Source organism: Lithobates pipiens, unplaced genomic scaffold (assembly GCF_037356315.1).
Source record: "Lithobates pipiens isolate NorthernLeopardFrog02 unplaced genomic scaffold, aLitPip1_a1.2 Scaffold_16, whole genome shotgun sequence".
Lineage (NCBI taxonomy): Eukaryota > Metazoa > Chordata > Amphibia > Anura > Ranidae > Lithobates > Lithobates pipiens.
In genome coordinates, this window is record NW_027507748.1 from 628,600,637 (window position 1) to 628,620,356 (window position 19,720).

A 19,720-nucleotide genomic window follows, 5' to 3' on the forward strand; every position below is an offset into this window, starting at 1 on the left:
GGACGGCCATCAAACAGTTAAGACTGCAGCTGTATGACACAACGGGAGACACCTGTGATTACACAAACGAAGGGAGGGAGAGGAGGACTCTGCATTTGGATTGGCCCTGGGCACCGCTGCAGACACAGCTCAAAGCGGCCCCAGGGCAGGCAGCCTACCCGGGAATTTCTCAGTATCCCTGTAGGCCAGTCTGGCCCTGCTTGAGGCTGAGTGTCAAGGCTCAGCCGGAAGATCATCGTGCCGCACTCACGGGTGTCCGTGAGCTCGCTGTCAAATGTGGGAGTATCCCGCGAGTTGCAGGAGACTTGAGATGTCTGCTATGTTTGCCCCACAAAATGAGTTACGGTCTTGTCAATATCCTACAATAACCCTACTTAGGTGTATAATGTTCCCCATATTGATTCACAATTTTTCTGCTGCCTCACCCCACCTCCTTCCCCATTATTATCCCTTCCCCTCTCTCCCCTATAACCGTATTGCTGTCTAACCTGTATAGCATTGGGGGTTATTTACTAAAGGAAAATCCACTTTGCACTGAAAGTGCACTTGGAAGTAAAGTCACTGTAGATCTGAGGAGGACATGCAAGGAAAGTAAAAAACAGCATTTTAGCTTGCACATGATTGGATGATAAAATCAGCAGAGCTTCCCCTCATTTCAGATCTACCCCTTAGATTTAGAGTGACTGCACTTCCAAGTGCACTTTCAGTGCAAAGTGGATTTGCCTTTCGTAAATAATCCCCCATTGTGCTGTACTGAGATTGTCCAAAAGCTGAACAGGTCCATTGATGGTTGTTCTATAAGGACTGTCTGTTCTAGTTTTGTACAAATGCCTTGTGGCTTTTTTTTAATCCATGGCTGGTGGGTCTAGGAAAAAGTAGAGATGCGACTACTTAGCCTGTGAAGCTAAGGCGCCCTGGCAGGGAAGACGTTCGATGCGCAGAGCAGCCATCTTCCATGCGGGAGCTGTATGATTACACCAGTTAAACTGTCATATATTTTAATGGCCATGGATTCCTGGAACAAAGGTTGCCCTATATTGAGAATATGAACTTACTAGGTAATTTCTAGAGTTGTGCATTGATTTTGTTGTTTACATGTTTCTCTTCACTGAGCAATGGTAAGTAAACCATGCAATAAATGGGTGGTTAGAGAAATAAATGATCCTTTTCGATGAAGAAGTAAAATCACTCCTGGCAGGAAAATACAGTTATCACATTGATCTTTTTCTTATATAAATCTAAGACACTCAGTACTCAGACACTGCTTTGTCATCACGTAAGGCCTCATACACACTGGACATTTTTACAGCAGCTTCTAGGGGCATCTGGCATTTTTTCCTGCCTCTAAACTCCCCTGGATATTAGCCTATGGGGTTGATTTACTAAAGGCAAATGGACTGTGCACTTTGCAGCTGCTCCAGACCTTAATAAATAGCAGAGGCTCTGCTGATTTCCATCATCCAATCATGTGCAGGCAAAAACACTTTTTTAAATTTTCCTTGCACATAATTGGGTACTCTTTGCAAAGTGACGCTTCACATCATTTACTAAGCTCTGGAGCAACTTCACTTGCAGAGGGCAACTATATTTGCCTTTAGTAAATCAACCCCTATGTGTCCATGTACACATAGGCTTTTAGCAGCATTTAGCTGCAGGAGAGTTTAGAGATAGGAAAAAAAAACACTGCCAGTGAGTCCAGGATCAGCAGAGTTTGGTTGGAAAAAAACATTATGCTTGCAGACGCGTCTAAATGCGCATTAACGCTAGGCACATTTAGCGCTTAAACGTTAATTAATTTCAATGGCAAGAATACATAATTTATTCTGGCCAATGATATTAATACCCAAACACTTGACGCGGGTAAACGTGGCTAAATGCGATATACACTTTTACAAGCGTCAAGCTTTTTTTTTTTTGCCAAAACGCTGCCAGGAGGAAGGCTTCTACAAGAATTTAGTACATTTCCATTGTGCATGAGGCCTAAAAGCCAAATGTATATCGACTGCCATCACCAACACAAGATACATTCACTAGAGCAACTCAACTCAACTTGTACATGTCTACTGACTGTTTTTGAGGGAAAGATAGAAAGAAAGTATAGAGTGATCATATCTGAAATCAATCATTTGTATGTCCAAGTATGATAACAAACAAATATAAATGAATGAATGAAAAAAGTGATGATAACAAAACAAAACAATGAATCCTGTGGCATATATAAAGTATATCAGAAAAGATCTGTGAATAATTAACTCAAGAAATGATCAAAAAAATTAATATTTACATATATAAAATATATATATATATATATATATATTAAGATGAATATGCCCAAAAATATATAAAAAAAATCCAAGACTCCTCAATTGAAGCCTCTTGGATTTTTTTATATATTTTTTGGCATATTCATCTTAATATATAAATATATTGAGTTAATTGTTCACAGATTATGTCTGAGGACTTTATATATGTCACAGGATTCATTGTTTTGGGACTCATCATCACTTTTTTCATTTATTCATTTATATTTGTTTGTTATTATATTTGGATTATCACGTCATTTGAGAGCGCAGCTCCCTTTTTTACTTATTTTTACTCGTGTATTTCACTTTGAGTTGCAGCTGGGGTTGTTGGGTTTGTACACAGTGCAGTTTTCTTCTTACAATCATTTGTATATCATTGATCTACTTTATGGTGCCTATGCACTAGACAAAAAAAATCGTTGGCAAATCTGTCATTTGGACAATTTGTTTATTTTTCAGCCAGTTAATGGGGACAAATTGGTAATCGGTTGTGATGTTTTTGAGTCAAAAAAAAGAAAGACAAGGTTAATGTGTTTCTCTTCTAAACTGTTTGCACTAAGCAAGAGAGGGCAGAATCTGGTGCAGCTGTGCATGGTAGCCAATCAGCTTCTAACTTCAGCTTGTTCAATTGTAAAGGTAATTATTTTTTTTTTTAACATAACAAACATGTCTATACTTACCTCCTCTTTTCGGGTCCTCTGCCGGTGTTCCTGGCCCCTCCACTCTGGACGTTGCCCCATGAAAAGCTGCCTTCAATGGGGGCACTCATGTGTCCTCACACCCAAACCCCGCTGCTGCATCCATTGACACAGACAGCGGGATGGACCCCCCCCCCCCCCCCCAGCTCCCTCATCACTAGTTTTGTAGTTTTGATTGACAGTAAACTGTGCCCCAGCAAAGACAGCGAGACCCGCAAGTGAGGGTAGAAGAGAAGAGCTGCAGACGTGCACGGCACCTTTATCGAATGAGGGCTAAGGTAAGTAAAAGGGGGGGGGGGAGGGATGCTGACACCTAAACATTTTTTTAATTTTTTTACCTTAACCTCCCCAGCGGTATGATTATATAGGATTTTTGAATCTCAAAGTGGTACATTGTTTTGTATAGACATTTGTCGTTTTATATTGTAGGCCTGTAATTTTAAGGGATAACTCACTTAAATCTGTCCAAACAAGGGTCTAGTAGACATCCCAGGTATGATAAAGTTTGAAATACTAAATCATAAATTATAACAGTTCTGGTGCATCCATAAGGGCGCACCCTCTCTCTCTAGCCACCCCCTCTATCACCAATAGCCGCCGCTGCCACCCCCTATTCAGGCGCCCAGCCCCTTTTTGGGTGCCGGGCACCTGAATTACAGGCGGGGGGTGTTTTTGAAGCACCTGATTAGAGCCATAGGCTCTAATAGGCATCAAAAAAGGTAAACAGCGAGCACCACGCTTAGCGCTCGCCGTTCACCCAGGTGTGTTAGAAAACGTACGGATATTTGCTTTCTTAACACTGAACCACCTCTCCGCCAATCAGGTGCTCAGGTCTGTTACCCATCACCTGATTGCCTGAAACGCCAGGCGCTGTGATTGGACGCCTATGGCGTCCAATCATAGGAGAGGACGGGAGAAGACATTGAGGACATGGAGGAACATGGAGAACGCCGCTTGCTGCCTGCTGCCATCACCCGCTGCCGGAACGAGGTAGGGTAAGTGCCGGGCAGAGGGGTGGGGGGCACGGTGGGAGCATTCGATGGGCACAGTGGGAGCATTCGATGGGCACAGTGGCAGCATTTGATGGCACAGTGGCAGTGTTTGAGGGGCAAAGTGGCAGCGTTTTATGGGCACAGTGGCGGAATTTGATGAGCACAGTGGCTGCGTTTGATGGCACAGTGGGAGCATTTGATGGGCACAGTGGCAGAATTTGATGGCACAGTGGGAGCATTTGATGGGCACAGTGGCAGCGTTTAAGGGGCAAAGTGCCAGCGTTTGATGGGCACAGTGGCAGAATTTGATGAGCACAATGGCTGCGTTTGATGGCACAGTGGGAGCATTTGATGGGCACAGTGGCAGCATTTGATGGCACAGTGGGAGCATTTGATGGGCACAGTGAGGGTGCAATTGATGGGATTTTCTTTGTTTGTTTGTTTGAACCCCCCCCCCCCCCAAAAAAAATATTTTGAGCCCCAGCCACCACTGAATTATAATATAATAAATAACTATAAATAATTATCAAAATAATAATATAATAATAATAAAATGTATTCAATAATGTAATCAAATCAAAAACACTGAAATTTGCTCAGTCGTAGAATTGTCGCTGTCATCACTTTCAGTGTCTGATTGCGAATTTGCCAAAAAATCACTATCGCTCAATTTACTATCGCTGTTTTCTAGCTGGTTTAAAACCACATCAGAAAGAACAGTATATATATCATATAAAAGTGCATGCAGGGCACTGGACATAGCACTAGGAAGAAAAGGGATGTGAAATGATTTGATACAGTAATGCAATATTACAGATTACAGTGTATTATGTGTACCGTATGTGTATTGTACTTTTTTGAATTTACCGCCGTGCTCCACCCCCATGCATTGCGGTACTCGCAGGAAATGGAGCCCGGAACAGTAATACATCAGGCGGAGGACACAGCTGGGGGACATTGCAGGATCCTGGGGACAAAGTAAGTAACCTGTACCAGGATACTGCAATACAATCCCTAGTTTGGCTCGGGATTACCGCTTTTGGTAATGAAAATGAACCCCGAGCCACACTTGGAAATACTGCTGGAAGGTAATGCAAGGAATGCATTCAGGTAAAAATGTTTAGTCTTTACAACCCCTTTAAAAGTTTTTTTTTTAAATCAAACATATACTTACCTCCACTGTGCAGTTCGTTTTGCACAGAGTGGCCCTGATCCTCATCTTCTGGGGTCATCCAATGGCGTTCATGGCTCCTCCCCACATCGGTAAACCCCCTGGGAGAGCGCTTATTGTGCGGGCGTGCTCTGGCGTTCTGTGTCTATGGACGCAAATGAGTCCAGCATTTGCGTCCATAGACACAGAATGCCAGACTCTGCCCCCCCAGGTGCCCATGTCATTGGATTTGATTGACAGCAGCAGGAGCCAATGGCTGCACTGCTATCAATCTATCCCAGAGCCGGGAACCCTGGCCAGAGAGGTAGAGCGCGTCTCCAGCGGGGGAACGAATGGCCTCAGGTGAGTAAAACAGGGGGGGGGGGGCTGCTCAGTGAGAGAAGTTTTTTCACCTTAATGCATTAAGGTGAAAAAACACACTTTACTTACTTTAAAGGAATTGTAGTCTTTAAAGTTTTTTTTGTCTGTTATGGATAGAGTAGGGAAGATTTAGAATGGGGTCTGCAGCAAGCCAACCGTAACCTATCCTTTGATCATGGCCATGTTGGGTAATGAAGGGTTTTGCTTTTTACTGCTGACCCAGCTTGTTCTGACAACAAACTGAATTCTGCCTGTCCAGACCTTTCTATGTTCCAGACTCTGATTGTCCCTTCTACTATTTTATACCAATGCCTGCCTTGAATTTCTTTCTTGATTTGACCCCTGGCTCATTTAAAGACTCTGCTTTGTCTGATGCTCCTGGCACTAAATCTGACTGTCTGGTGATGACCACACAGCAAATATGCCTTGTCTGACTCTTGTACTGTATTTACTGCCATACTGACCTTTGCCTAGTTTGGACCAACGTGCTGGTTACGTTACCGGTCTGCATGTTTAGATTTTGATCATCTGGTGCATTTGATCTGAGGGCAGCCAAGCACTGATGGACCATAAAAGACTGAACAGTCCAGCAGTTATAATCAACAATAGACAGTAGTCAGACCTTTGGAACAATGAACCAGCTTATAAAATGTCTGCTTGTACATCATGGGATTCCTTTAAAGCACCATTTCTTACCACCCCCCCCCCCCCCCAACCACGCCATGCAAAAATACTGCAAAGAATCTTAAAAAAAGGTACTGATATCACAGGTACCTGCCTGGTGGGTAGGCTTGGATTTGGTAGCTGGTGCTAAAGAAAAGTCCTCTCTGCCATGACGATGTATCATTACTCGTGGTACGGTGTTATTTAGAGAGGGACATAAAAAATAAATAGGCATAAAATATACATAAAATATACATACATAAAAATATACAAGAACACCCGGTCCAGGGTCTTAGCCACCTATGACTTAAGCCAGCCATACATGATTCTTTTTTTTTCTTCCAGTGGGTAAAACTAAAAAAAATTGCAGATTCCCTCATCATACATTTAATGTGGATGGAGGAATCCTCTTGCTCAGCTATTGTATTCTGATAGAAGGGAAACTTACTCCCCATCAGAACACATTGATTAGCTTTGCTGGCTATAGCTGATGGTTCGGGGAAAAACCTGACAGGCCAATTGTACAAAATATGATTGATAGATTGACTTGTGTACAACCAGCTTAGTCCATACATGGAAATTTGGCCCATTCGTGATGAACCGGCCAATATTCAATCCATGTATGGCTGTCTTAAAGGGGTTGTAAAGGTAAAAGTTTTTTCACCTTAATGCATTCTATGAAGTTGTGGAGTCCTTGCAGGAGGGAGCCGAGACAGCTGCCGAGGGAACCCAGAAGATCAGGTTCGGGGCCACACTGTGCAAAATGAGCTGCACAGTGGAGGTAAGTATAACATGTTTGTTATTTAAAAAAAAAAAAAAAATTACTTTACAACCCCTTTAAGACCCTGTATGCTTTTTATTCTTACTAAATAAGATGATTTGTGAGCAAACCTCTAGTACCGGATGCCTCTTTATATCACATTGCAATTACTGTATGTCTTGGAAGGAGGCTGACACTTTCTTTGCATTAGTAGGTGGAGGAAACACAAGCAGGGGTGGGCTGTATACTTTTCTTTTTCTATGAATACTTACCTTAGACCAGGGGTAGGCAACCTGGAGCCCTCCAGCTGCTACAAGTCCCATCATACTTCTGAGAGTAATTGGAACTGCCAGCCTTGCAATGCCTGATGGGAAATGTAGTTCCACAACAGCTGGAGGGCCCCAGTTGCCTACTCCTGCCTTAGACCCCATGTCCCCTTGTCTATCAATATTAAATAAAATACTGTTTCCCTTTGAGAGTCTGCAAAACCCCAGTTTGGTCACCACATTGGACAAGTACTAACAAACAGTGACACAATCACTCTGACCAAGCAGAGAGTTTGGCGTTTTGGATGTTGTATGGACACAGTGGTTGTAGTAGGGGAAATGATACATTCTAGATAGATACATTTATAAATGCATAATATAGACTTTCCTACAATTGCCACATTACCTGATGCTGAATCCAGTACACTTTGCAATTCTTGTACACACGGTCGGAGAATCCGTCGGAATGAGTCTTATCGGACCGTGTTGTCGGATAATCCGACTGTGTGTGGTATGCATCGGACTGATTCCGTCTGAATATCCGTCGGACCCAATTTTCCAACTTGTTGGAAATATTTTCCGACCAACTGGTTCAATCGGACATACTCCAATCATGTGTAGAGAATTTTGATCGGACCAAGTGCCACGCATGCTCAGATCAAATTCCTACATCAAAGCTATTGGCTACTAGCCTGAACGTAGTCCCATCGTAACGAAATTACGTCATCACGTTCTGAAAGATCTGATTTTTCAACAACTTAGTCCGACCGTGTGTATGCAACAGTTTCGGACAAGATCTGACGGACAAAATCCGACGGGCAAAATCCAACGGATTTGGTTGTCGAAATCTCCAACCGTGTGTACAGGGGCTAATACTAAAAGAGTTCAGTCTGGAAAAAGTCTCCAGTGTCAGAGGCGTATTTATATGTCACCAGGTGTCTGGGTGCAGGTAAGGGGTGGGGTCCAGAGCTGCTCAATGACCCATTTTAACATATACAAAGGGACAAAAATGTGTAAAATTACTTTAGAAAGGAAAAAAAAGCAGTTCTAAAACTAGGCCCAGACATGAAATGACAGTTGCTTGCTCCAGATGTCCTTACCCAGATAAAGACAACTACATTATGCCTATGGACCCCACACATGACCACCAGCCAACCACTTTCTCTAAGAGGAGGACATGTAATCAAGCAGGTTAGCAAACCTGTACTGATCCTGTACTGATCCAGCCTGAGCTCGTTTGGCTGGGCTTCTCCTGTGGATCACAGGAGTGCAATTCCTTTTGCACTCCTGTGACCCGTTTTCAGCAGAGAGCGGGCTGAAGTCTGCTCTCTGCTGATGTCACAGGAATCAGTCCAGGCACCGTGTTATCACAACAATAAAGTCTGCATCCGCCAGGTGCCTGGACTGATACAGTCTCATGTAGAAAAAATGATCTGCACTCCGGTTGTTGCTCTTAAAATTTCTTCATATAAGGCCTTAGTCATAACATTATGACTAAGGCCTTATCGGCTGAAACGTGTCAACTGACTTAATCTGCACTTGTTTAATGTGGCTATTCAATAAAATAAAGACATTTTAAGAGCAACAAACGGCGTGTGGATAATTTTTTCTACATTAATCTACTCAGCCAGCGGCTGTGGATCGAACATCTGGGAGATATGCTGTCTATGTGGTGTACGGGTAGTAGCACTGATTTTTCTGTTTATACTGATACAGTCACAGCCTCTCAGCGAGCCGCTCCCTGCCCCTCCACAGCTCAGCACTCCAGTGAACATAGAGGAGCAGAGCGGAGAGCTGTGATTGACAGTCGACAGCTCTCTGCTTGGGGAGCTGAGAGAACCGAGCTATCGGCGATGTTCGATTGCTCGGTTCTCAGTGTAGAGGTGCCGGGGGACAGATGCAGCATCCACCTACATAAGTATGAATCTAGGAAAAAAAAACATACTTCTCTTTTAGATAGATAGAATGTGGTAAAGTTTCGCTTTGCAAAGAATACCCAATCACAATGGAGAGCAGCAGTTTCACTTCATTCAGTAAGCTTTCAGTGTTCAACTTCCTTATCAAACCGCACAGCCTATTTTCCTTTAGTAAATCAACCTCAGTGTGGACCAGGGACCTCTCCCTCTACTTCCGTCTCTATGCATCGATTAAAGCGCTTGTAAAGTCCTTTTTTTTTCTTTTAAAATAATAAACATGTTATACTTACCTGCTCTGTGTAATTGTTTTGCAAAGAATGGCCCCAATACTCCTCTTCTGGGGTCCACCGCCAGAGTTCCTCCTCTTTTTGGCACTGCTTCCTATTGTGGCATATCTGAGGGTTTGACCCAAAGCCGTGCTGCCTGCTTCTATAGACACAGACAGAGAGGCTCTGCCGAGCCTGAACGCCACAAAGCCTATAAGAGTGAGGAGAAGAGGAGGGAGCGGATACAGACGGACACAACGCTGTATTGATTCCTGACTCAGGTAAGTATAAGTGGGCGATACACCGACTGAAACAGTTTTTACCTTAAAGCAGGGAAAGCATTAAGTTTTTTTTTTTACCTTCATGAATTCTATGTAAACCCCCCCACAATCTCCCTCCGATCAAGCGATGTTCACAATAGCCTCAACTGTGTTGGGACTCTTGCTCCTCTTTGGCTTAGACAACAGTAGGAGCCCATTTGCTCCCACTGCTGTCATTCACAGCCAGTGAGCCAATAAGGAGAGAGTGGGGGCAGGGCCGAGCCACGGCTCTGTGTCTTATTATTAGTATTATTATTATTAATAACAATTTATATAGCGCTAACAGTTTACACAGTGCTTTACAATGTAGAGGGGGAACAGCAGAATTACAGTACAATATAGAAGAGACAGGAGGGCCCTGCTCGTAGAGCTTACATTCTAAATGGAGGGGGTGGTGGTACAAAAAGGTAATAGATGCGGGGAATGATTTGATGGGGTTGTTAGGTGGGTGTGGGATAGGCTTCCCTTAGTAGGTGAGTTTTCAGGGATCTCCTAAAGGTGGACAGGTTAGGGGCGCTTCTAATGGACGCATAGAGCAGCAGCTCAGGAGCGAGCAGGCGGCAGTGCCCCTAGGGCAAGCGGCTTTCTCTGGGGGCACTTGTTCGAGGGGGAGGAGCAGGTAAGTATAACATGTTTGTTATTTAAAAAAACAAAACAAAACAAAGCTTTAATAGCACTTTAAGCATAACTGCTCACCCCAGCAGCACCACTGACAGATTTGCTGAGTGGCGGTTCACACTTGTGCGATGACAGACACTGCATGTGATTCGCACCGCATTGCTGTGCAGATCACATGCGATGTCTGTGCGATGCGAATTCAGCCATACAGATTGTATGGCTGAATATTCATCGCATTCGGACCAAAATCATGTAGGAATCGCACCCAAACCCATGCGATCCGATTCCTGTCCGAATATGCAGTTCGCACTGCGATATGCAAACCGATATGGGGGTGTCATTAACTTTCTATTGACACACATAGCGGTTTGCATAGGGCAGTGTGAATTGCCTGCAAGGTCTATGCGATGCGGGAATTGGCACTGGAATCGCGCGGGTGGGAACCGGCACTGGAATCGCGCTGGTGGGAACCGGCACTGGAATCGCGCTGGTGGGAACCGGCACTGGAATCGCGCTGGTGGAAACCGGCACTGGAATCTCGTTGGTGTGAACCGACACTGGCGGTGTTCAGATCAATAATTTCTAGAGCAGCCATAGCTCTGAAGCGGCTGAATTAAGTGGAGTGGGCTAACTAAGAAATTCTATTGTTCATGGTATCCAGTTATTCCCAAACCTGAAATGCAGGAATGACAGTTGGAAACTTGCTGATTGCTCTGGACAAGTAGAACCTTTTCATATCGCACATTCTTCATACAATTTCCAAAATAATTGGACAATAAAAGTGGTATAAGTGACTTGTGTAAATGGTCTTTTGCTGCGCCGCTTGGGGGTCAATAGGGCCACCACAGCTCACACTTCGGCCAGTTCAGCAGGACAATATTTGAGCTGTGTATGACAGGCTTTGTATTTTGGCTATGCAGGGCAAAGCAATAGGCTCTTGTTAATGCAGACCAGCACAGACACATACTGGATAAGGCTGCTGAAAGTCCTGTATAAGCTACATGATGCCAAAGTCATAGCTCACACTGGGCTGTGGACTCACCATGTGAAAGCAATGGGGGTTATTTACTAAAAGTGAAGAATGTGAAGTCTGGTGCAACTCTGCATAGAAACCAATCAGCTTCCAGGTGTTATTGTCAAACCTTAAAGTGGTTCTAAAGGCAGAAGGATTTTTATCTCAATGCATTCTATGCATTAAAGAGGAAGTAAACTTCTCTGGATTGTCTGTACCTATAGGTAAGCCCAGGGGCGGAAATACAAGGGTCGCAGGAGTCGCCATCATTACCGGGCCCCATGGTACAGCTAAAGTGTGTGCTGTGCTCTCTGCCGCCCCCTACAGTGCAGTACCTGGCAGAAGGAGATAAAGGGACTGCCGTTTTTAAAAAGGCTATCTGTATGTGTGTTCATATGTGTGTGTACGTATGTATGTATGTGTGGGTGCATGTTTGTATGTGTGCATGTGTTTATGTGTGTGCAGATGTGCATTTATATATATGTGTGTCTGTTTATATATGTGTATGTGTTATATATATATATATATATATATATATATATATATATATATAATGTATGTGTGTGTGCATGTATGTGCATGTGCATTGTTTATATGTGTGTGAATATGTGCATTTATATATGTGTGTTTATATATGAGTGTGTGTATGTACTTATATATACAGTATAATGTATGTGTGTGTGTGTTTATATATGTGTGTGTGTACTTATATAGACAGTATAATGTATGTGTGTGTGTTTATATATGTGTGTGTGTGTGTATGTGCGTACATGTGTGTTTACATGTATGTATGCACATTTTATGTATGCCCTTTTAATCCTGACCCCTTTATGGGTACAATCTAAACAGATTATGCCCTGTACACACGGTCGGACATTCCGACCACAAAATCCATCAGCTTTTTTCTGACGGATTTTGGCCAAAACTTGTGTTGCATACACACGGTTGCACAAAGTTGTCGTAAAATCCAATCGTTCTGAACGAGGTGATGTCACACACGTACAACGGGACTATAAACAGGCCAGTAGCCAATAGCTTTCGTCTCTTCGTTTATTCTGAGCATGCGTGGCACTTTTTCCGTCTGAATTGTCTACACGCGATCGTAATTTATGCGATCAGATTTTGTTGTCGGAAAATTTTAGATCTTGCCTTCAAACTTTTTGCGTTGGAAAATCCGACGGAAAAAGTCAGATGGAGCCCACACATGGTCGGATTTTCCGACAACATGATCCGATCACACATTTTTCGTCAGAAAGTCCGACCATGTCCGCTCCTATAGCTCCCCTGCCCATTGAAATGAATAGGCAGTGCTGCCAAAGCGTCTGCAATGCGTTTTGGCAGCGCTGCAACATGGGCACTGCCCCGCTAGCAGCCAAAAAGCACTGCTATAACAACGGTAAAGCAGCGCTAAAACTAGCGCTGCTTTACCACAAACGCTGGCACCTCCCCAGTGTGAAAGTACTCTAACTGAACAAGCTGACATTGGAAGCTGATTGGCTACCATGCACAGCTGCACCAGATTCTAAGACCTCCTTTCACACTGAGCCACCCCGGGCGTCAGCGGTAAAGCGGCCATATTTCTAGCACCGCTTCACCATAGTTCTAGCGGCACTATTCAGCCGAAAAAGGGGTAAAATCTGCCCACAAAACGCCGCCACAGAGGTGCTTTGCTGGTGGTATGGCGGCGCTGCCCCATTGTTTTCAATGGGCAGGAGCAGTGCAAAGAAGCTCCTTCAGCACTGCAAAGAAGCTGCTGGTAGGACTTTTTGTGATGCCCTGCCAGTGCAGCGCCCCGTGTGAAAGCACTCGGGCTTTCACACTGGGTTTGCAGCTGAGACTTTTTTCAGGTGCTATTTTTAGTGCTGTAGCGCCTGAAAAATGCCTCCAGTGTGAAAGGGGTCTTAGTGCTCAAGTTTTAGTAAATCTCCCCCACTGTCACATGGGGTGACTTACAGTATGCGTACTGTACAATTATTCTGGTATATAGTACCTTCGATTGTAAGCTTCTTGAGGGCAGGGACTGATGTGAATGCGCAGTATATATGTAAAGCGCTGCATAAAATTGTTGGTGATCTATAAGTATCTGTAATAAATAAATACTAATACTGCTATTGTCTGTAATTGTCTGTAATGGCTCTTGCACATAGGCATAAAAATGATGCCTTCAGATCCATACAGTGTATATATTTTTTTACAAGTCTGAACACAGCCGTATTGTACTTTATAGACCCACCGAAAAAAAAAAGTAGAAAATTCAGCGGGCGCGATCTGCGCGATTAACACGTGTACACATATATACACGTGAATGCTGGGACTGAACATGTGCTAAAGCAATGGAAGAAAAATGATCCGCGTGTGAACTTTTTTTGGCCAATGACGTGTCTAAGCTGATGCATTTTCCCGACCAATATGTGCGTTTTTAATGCAGGATCTTTCTGCGACCAAGACCCCGTATAGATATCAGAATTTTATTACGCATGCATCAGCCCTAATGATTTTATCTTTGTGCTGTTATTCTATGCAAGTTTTTTTTTTTCTTTTTTTTGAAGTTAGAAGTAAAATGTTTGCAACAATTTTATATGTGTGCCCAATGGATAAGTGTACCGATCCCATCACAGAGAGCACATGCGTGCTCGTTATCTTTTTTCGTCGGGATACATGGGGTTAACACACTTTCCATATAACATCAAGGGGGGAAAAAAAAAGACTTGTCACCAGAGCAAAGAACAGTCTCACCTCCTGCGTCATCGTGTTATTTGTATAGGGAGAAATGATGCAGTCTTGGGAGAGCAAACTCCTCCTTCCCTTCTCTCTCCTGATCACAATACTGGCGTCAGTGTGTCTCCTCTCTCTCCTGTCTCTCCCTCCTCCCCTGATCACACTATAACACTGCCAATATGTCAAGGCATCTCCAAGATATACATACATGGCTGGATTCATCCCATGGATCACTATGAGCATGCACTCACCACCGCCCACCCCACCATCATCATATATACTCTTCTCATAACTTCATTAAACTCATGTCCAGCCCAAAAAAAAAAAAGGGGGGATGTTTTACAATATTTAGGAAAAAAAAAAATATATATATATATATATATATATATATATATTTTTTTTTTTTTTTTTTTTTTCCTAAATATTGTAAATCATCCCTTTTCTTTTTTTCATTGGACATGAGTGTAGTGAAGTTATGAGATCATAAAAATATACAAATATATATATATATATATATATATATATATATATAATGTGTGAAAAAAAACAGGATGTTTGTCCAAATCAGATGTAACTGTCACCTTTTAAAAAACACAGAATCTACTATGGGTGGCACCAACGTTTTTCTTTTGCTCTGGGTTGTCTTTAAACTATACACAACAGGAACTGAAGTATGAAGACTTCAGGAAAGAAAAGTGAAACGAAGGTTTCATTTCATCTCACGCGCCGGGAATATAAAAGAATCTGCCTGCCTGTAGAAATAAATGGCTTCTCTATTCTGTATAAAGTCAGTGTGAACAAAGCAAACGCATCAGCCCTGGTGGCACCATAATCTCCAGGATGCCCAGATCAGACGGAGACTTTATTATAGCCCAGAATGTCTCTATTTCATTATGTACCCCTGTGTTATGACACCCCTGGTGTTGGCACATTTATTTATTGTTACTATTATTCTACAGGATTTATATAGCGCTGACAGTTTATGCAGCGCTTTAAAGCGGAGTTTCTCCCTCGAAAAAGTTTTTTGATTTTTTTTAAGTCAGCAGCTACAAACACTGGAGCTGCTGACTTTTAATAAGGACGCTTACCTGTCCAGAAGCCTGTGATGTCGCCCTCCCCCCCCCCCCCCCTTCCCGAGGTCGATATATCCAATCGGATCGGGTGCAGGTGCTGACTTTGTAACTAAGGGAAACCGGCAGTGGAGACTCCAGGCTTCACAGCTGGTTTCCTACTGCGCATGCGGCCCCGTCGTCTTCTGGGACACACACAGGTTCTAGAAGGCAGCGGGGGAGAAGGAGGCGGGCTCATCGCAGAAGAGGACATGAGGTATTGTGCCACGTCCAGGCTAGGACCGGAGTACACTATAGAGGTTATTTACGAAATGCAAATCCACTTTGCACTACAAGTGCAAATTACAAGAGCAAAGTGCACTTGAAATTGTACTGGAAGTGCAGTCGCTGTAAATCTAAAGGGGTAGATCTGAATTGAGTGGAAGCTCTGCTGATTGTATGATCCAATCATGTGCAAGCTAAAATGCTGTTTGTTTGTTTTTTGCATGTCCCCCTTGGATCTACAGTGACTGCATTTCCAAGTGCACTTTCAGAATGGAGCAGAATCTGGTGCAGCTCTGCATAGTAGCCAATCAGCTTCTAACTTCAGCTTGTTCAATGAAGCTTTGATCATAGAACCTGGAAGCTGATTGGTTTCTAGATTTTGCAGGCTCCAATATTAGTAAATCTCTCCCAATGTCTTTAAAAATAACCAGAATAGGTACCCCAGTTTAAGGTAAAGATTCATCATTTACTAAGCTAAGACAAATTGTATAAGACCCCTTTCACGCGGAGGCGGTTTTCTGGCATTTTAGCGCTAGAAATACCCTCTAAATAGTGCCTGAAAACCGCCTCCCATTCATTTCAGTGTGTCTTTTCACACTGGGGCGGTGCGCTTGCAGGACGCTTGAAAAAGTCCTGCAAGCAGCATCTTTGGGGCGGTTTGGTAGTGCCATAACGCCCTGCCCATTGAAATGAATGGACAGCATTTCCAAAGCGACTGAAAAGCGATTTGGAAGCACCACAACACTGGCGTTTTTAACCTCTACTTTGGGGTTAAATGCACCCCGCTAGCAGCAGAAAAGCGCCGCTTAAACATCGCTAAAGCGCCAGTAAAACGAGCGGCACTTTAGTGCTAACGCAGCCGCAGTGTGAAAGGGGTATAATACAACTTGTATACTGAGAAGTGCCCCTCACCTACCAATCTTATAGCCTAATGCTAGTCATGCATGCACAGAATTTGGGCCGAAACTGGTCGATTCTGGAAAGATCGTTCAACAATCGGCTATTAGTGGACCCAACTTTACCAACGATTTTGATCGTGGGCCTGGCTAATGTCAATGGATCTGAAGTGAAAAAACTTTTACCAGTTCAACTAAAGTGTATACGTGTATGTTGTAATCAAAATAAAAAGAATATTCTGTCTTGGATAATTTATATGTTTTTATTGTTATCCAACGATCATGTAAACGAGTTTATTCTGTCAGTTAGGGGCCAATTTGCTTTCGACCGATGAATAATCGCTCAGTTACAATTGGCCGAAATTCTGTGTGTGTATGGCCAGCATAAGAAAGGCTTGTTTGTTTGCTTTGCTTTTTTTGGATGTGTTATTTATAAACAATCACAGTTCAGCTCTAGCAGGAAAGTCACATGTAGCTATATAGATTGTAGTACTGTAGAAGAGTCTGGTGTGTTATTGGATCTACTACCTATAAAGAGAACTCAGCAGTTGCTAGAAAGTCGCACATAGCTATAGATTGCAGTATTATTATAAGTCATGGAAGAGTTTGGTGTAATACGGATAGAAAATCAATAGGGGGATCAGATCTAAACATAATTCAGTAGTAGGTGCAATCTTACATATATACGGTAGCTACAGATGATAAATAATAATAAAGACTGTCCTATGGACAAGTTTGGTGTGGTATGGATCCTTACCACACCATACAATTTCTTAAAAAAAATAAAATAAAATAATTAGATAGACAGACAGACAGACAGACAGACAGACAGACAGACAGACAGATAGATAGATAGATAGATAGATAGATAGATAGATAGATAGATAGATAGATAGATATGAGCTATAGAAAGAGTTTGTTGTAGTATAAATCTAATACCGGTATAGGGGAAGTCACATATAGCTAAAAACTGCAGTATTATGACTTATAGAAGAGTTTGTTGTATTGCGGATCTAATGTCTATAAAAAACGTTAGCATTTAGCTATAGACAGCAGTAACCTATATAAATGTTTGGTGTAGTATGGATCCAATACCTAAAAGGCGATCAGATCTCAATAATTACAGTTCAGCAGCAGATACAGTTTCAAGTGTAACTATAACCTATAAAAAGAATAAAGATTGTCCAATAGACTATAAAAAGTGTAAAGACTATTCTATAGACTATAGGAAGAGTAAATACTATTCTATTGATTATAAAAAGAATAAAAGTTGTCCTATATACTATAAGAAGAATATAGACTATCTATAGGCTAAAAATAAAGAGTAAAGGCTGTCCTATAAGCTATAAGAAGTGTAAAGAGCCTCCTATAGACTAGAACAGGAGTAAAGACTGCACTATGGACTATAAAAAAAAAGAATAAAGACTACACTAGAGATTCTAAGAAGATAAGACTATCCTAGAAACTAGAAGAGAGGTGTAAAGACACTAGTGTAGACAATATGAAGAATAAAGACTACCTTATAGATTATAAGAAGAGTAATGACTGTCCTACAGACTATGAAAAAAGGAAAGTTTATCCTTTAGACTATAAGAGGAGTAACAAATATTGTATCTATAAAATAACGAGTGTCCTATAGACTATAAGAGGAGTCAAAAAGGGCCCTATAGGCTATTAGAAGAGTAAAGACTTCTTACAGAGTATAAGAAGAGTAAAAAGCGTCATATAGACTATAAAATAAAGATTCCTATAGACTATACGAGGAGTAAAGAGTGTTATATAGGCTATAAAATAAAGAGCATCCTATAGATTAAATGCTATCCTATAAACTATAGTGGGAGTAAACAGTGTTCACAGACTATAATAGAGAGTGGGGTGTATAGTATAATAGAAAAGAGTGGGGTGTATAGTAGAATAGTAAAGAGTGCGGTGTATAGTAGAATAATAAAGAGTGGTGTGTAATGTATAATAATAAAGAGTGGGGTGTATAGTATAATAAAGAGTGGGGTGTAGAGTATAATAGTAAAGTGTGGGGTGTATAGTATACAGTAATAGTAAAGAGTGGGGTGTATAGTATAATAGTAAAGAGTGGGGTGTATAGTATACAGTAATAGTAAAGAGTGGGGTGTATAGTATAATAGTAAAGAGTGGGGTGTATAGTATACAGTAATAGTAAAGAGTGGGGTGTATAGTATAACAGTAAAGAGTGGGGTGTATAGTATACAGTAATAGTAAAGAGTGGGGTGTGTAGTAAACAGTAATAGTAAAGAGTGGGGTGTGTAGTAGAATAGTAAAGAGTGGGGTGTGTAGTAAACTGTAATAGTAAAGAGTGGGGAGTGTAGTAAACAGTAACAGTAAAGAGTGGGGTGTGTAGTAAACTGTAATAGTAAAGAGTGGGGTGTGTAGTAAACTGTAATAGTAAAGAGTGGGGTGTCTAGTAGAATAGTAAAGAGTTGGTGTGTAGTAGAAGAGGAGTAGAGTGTGTCCTATAGATGACAGACCTACATTGAGAAGAGCGATGTACTAAGCCCCACAATGTGATGATGAATGAAAGCAGATCCATGGTGCGATGTATAGAGCGATGTATAACGAGGACTCCAATGCAGTGTGATGGAAGGAGAGTGCCCCATTGCCCGGTGTACACCGCCCTCACCCAGGGCAGCGCTATGGTGGAATAGAAGGTGTCCCCTTACCTGTGTGTGGTGTCCGGTGGGGTACGGAGGAGTGAGGCGGCTGTGTCTGGAGGAGGAGGAGGAGGAGGAGGAGGAGGCAGCACACAGTCAGGCGTCAGTCAGGCTGGAGCCTCTCCGGCTGCTCTGTCACTGAGTATTACTGCGCAGAGCTGGAACTGACCCAGGACACGTCTTCCTCCTCTCCCAGCCAGTCCTGGGCAGGAGGGGGAGGGGGGTAGAGATGAGGGGGGTGTAGGGGAGGGGGGGTGTAGGGGTTGGAGGTGATGGAGGTCACACAGTCTAGGAATGAGAGGATGGCTCAGCAGGCTGGATGTCCATTATCATAGGAGGAGGGCATCACCGATACCAGAGTGGGCACCTTCACTGTCCTGGATGAGGATAGACCTACAACAAGGACTTGTCATCCTGCCACCAAAACCCATGGAACTCTTTATACCAGGCACTGTGTGCCATGTTCTATCATTTAAATTGGATTTATATAGTGCCAACAGTCTGCATGGCACTTTACAAAATAAAGGGAGACAGTTCAGGTACATTGTACATCAGTACAAGGCAGTTACAGTGCTAATAAACCCAAAAGCAAACATAGCTTTAGCTCTTAGCTGTGAAGGCTGCATTCGTTTTCTTTTTTAGTCTTTTTTCCCTTTATTTTCACTTGTGGATCCTGCTGGTAAGTCTGTTGTTTTCTACAGAACAAGCTGTCCTGCAGATGTGGCAAATAGAAGGTTAAGAGC

General features: G+C 42.6%; 1 protein-coding gene across 2 annotated transcripts in view; it reads right to left on the reverse strand.

Moving 5' to 3' along the window:
* The window catches only part of SMAD9 (SMAD family member 9), a 58,408-nt gene extending 39,261 nt beyond the window's left edge, over positions 1-19,147 (reverse strand). Inside the window, exon 1 of one of the 2 annotated variants that reach the window (XM_077484152.1) lies at positions 18,987-19,147. The gene's annotated coding sequence lies outside the window, so the exon portion shown is untranslated. Of the gene's footprint in view, positions 1-18,798; positions 18,932-18,986 lie in introns of those variants that run through there. The other variant, XM_077484154.1, reaches the window with a different exon arrangement.
* Between the last annotated feature and the right edge of the window lie 573 nt (positions 19,148-19,720).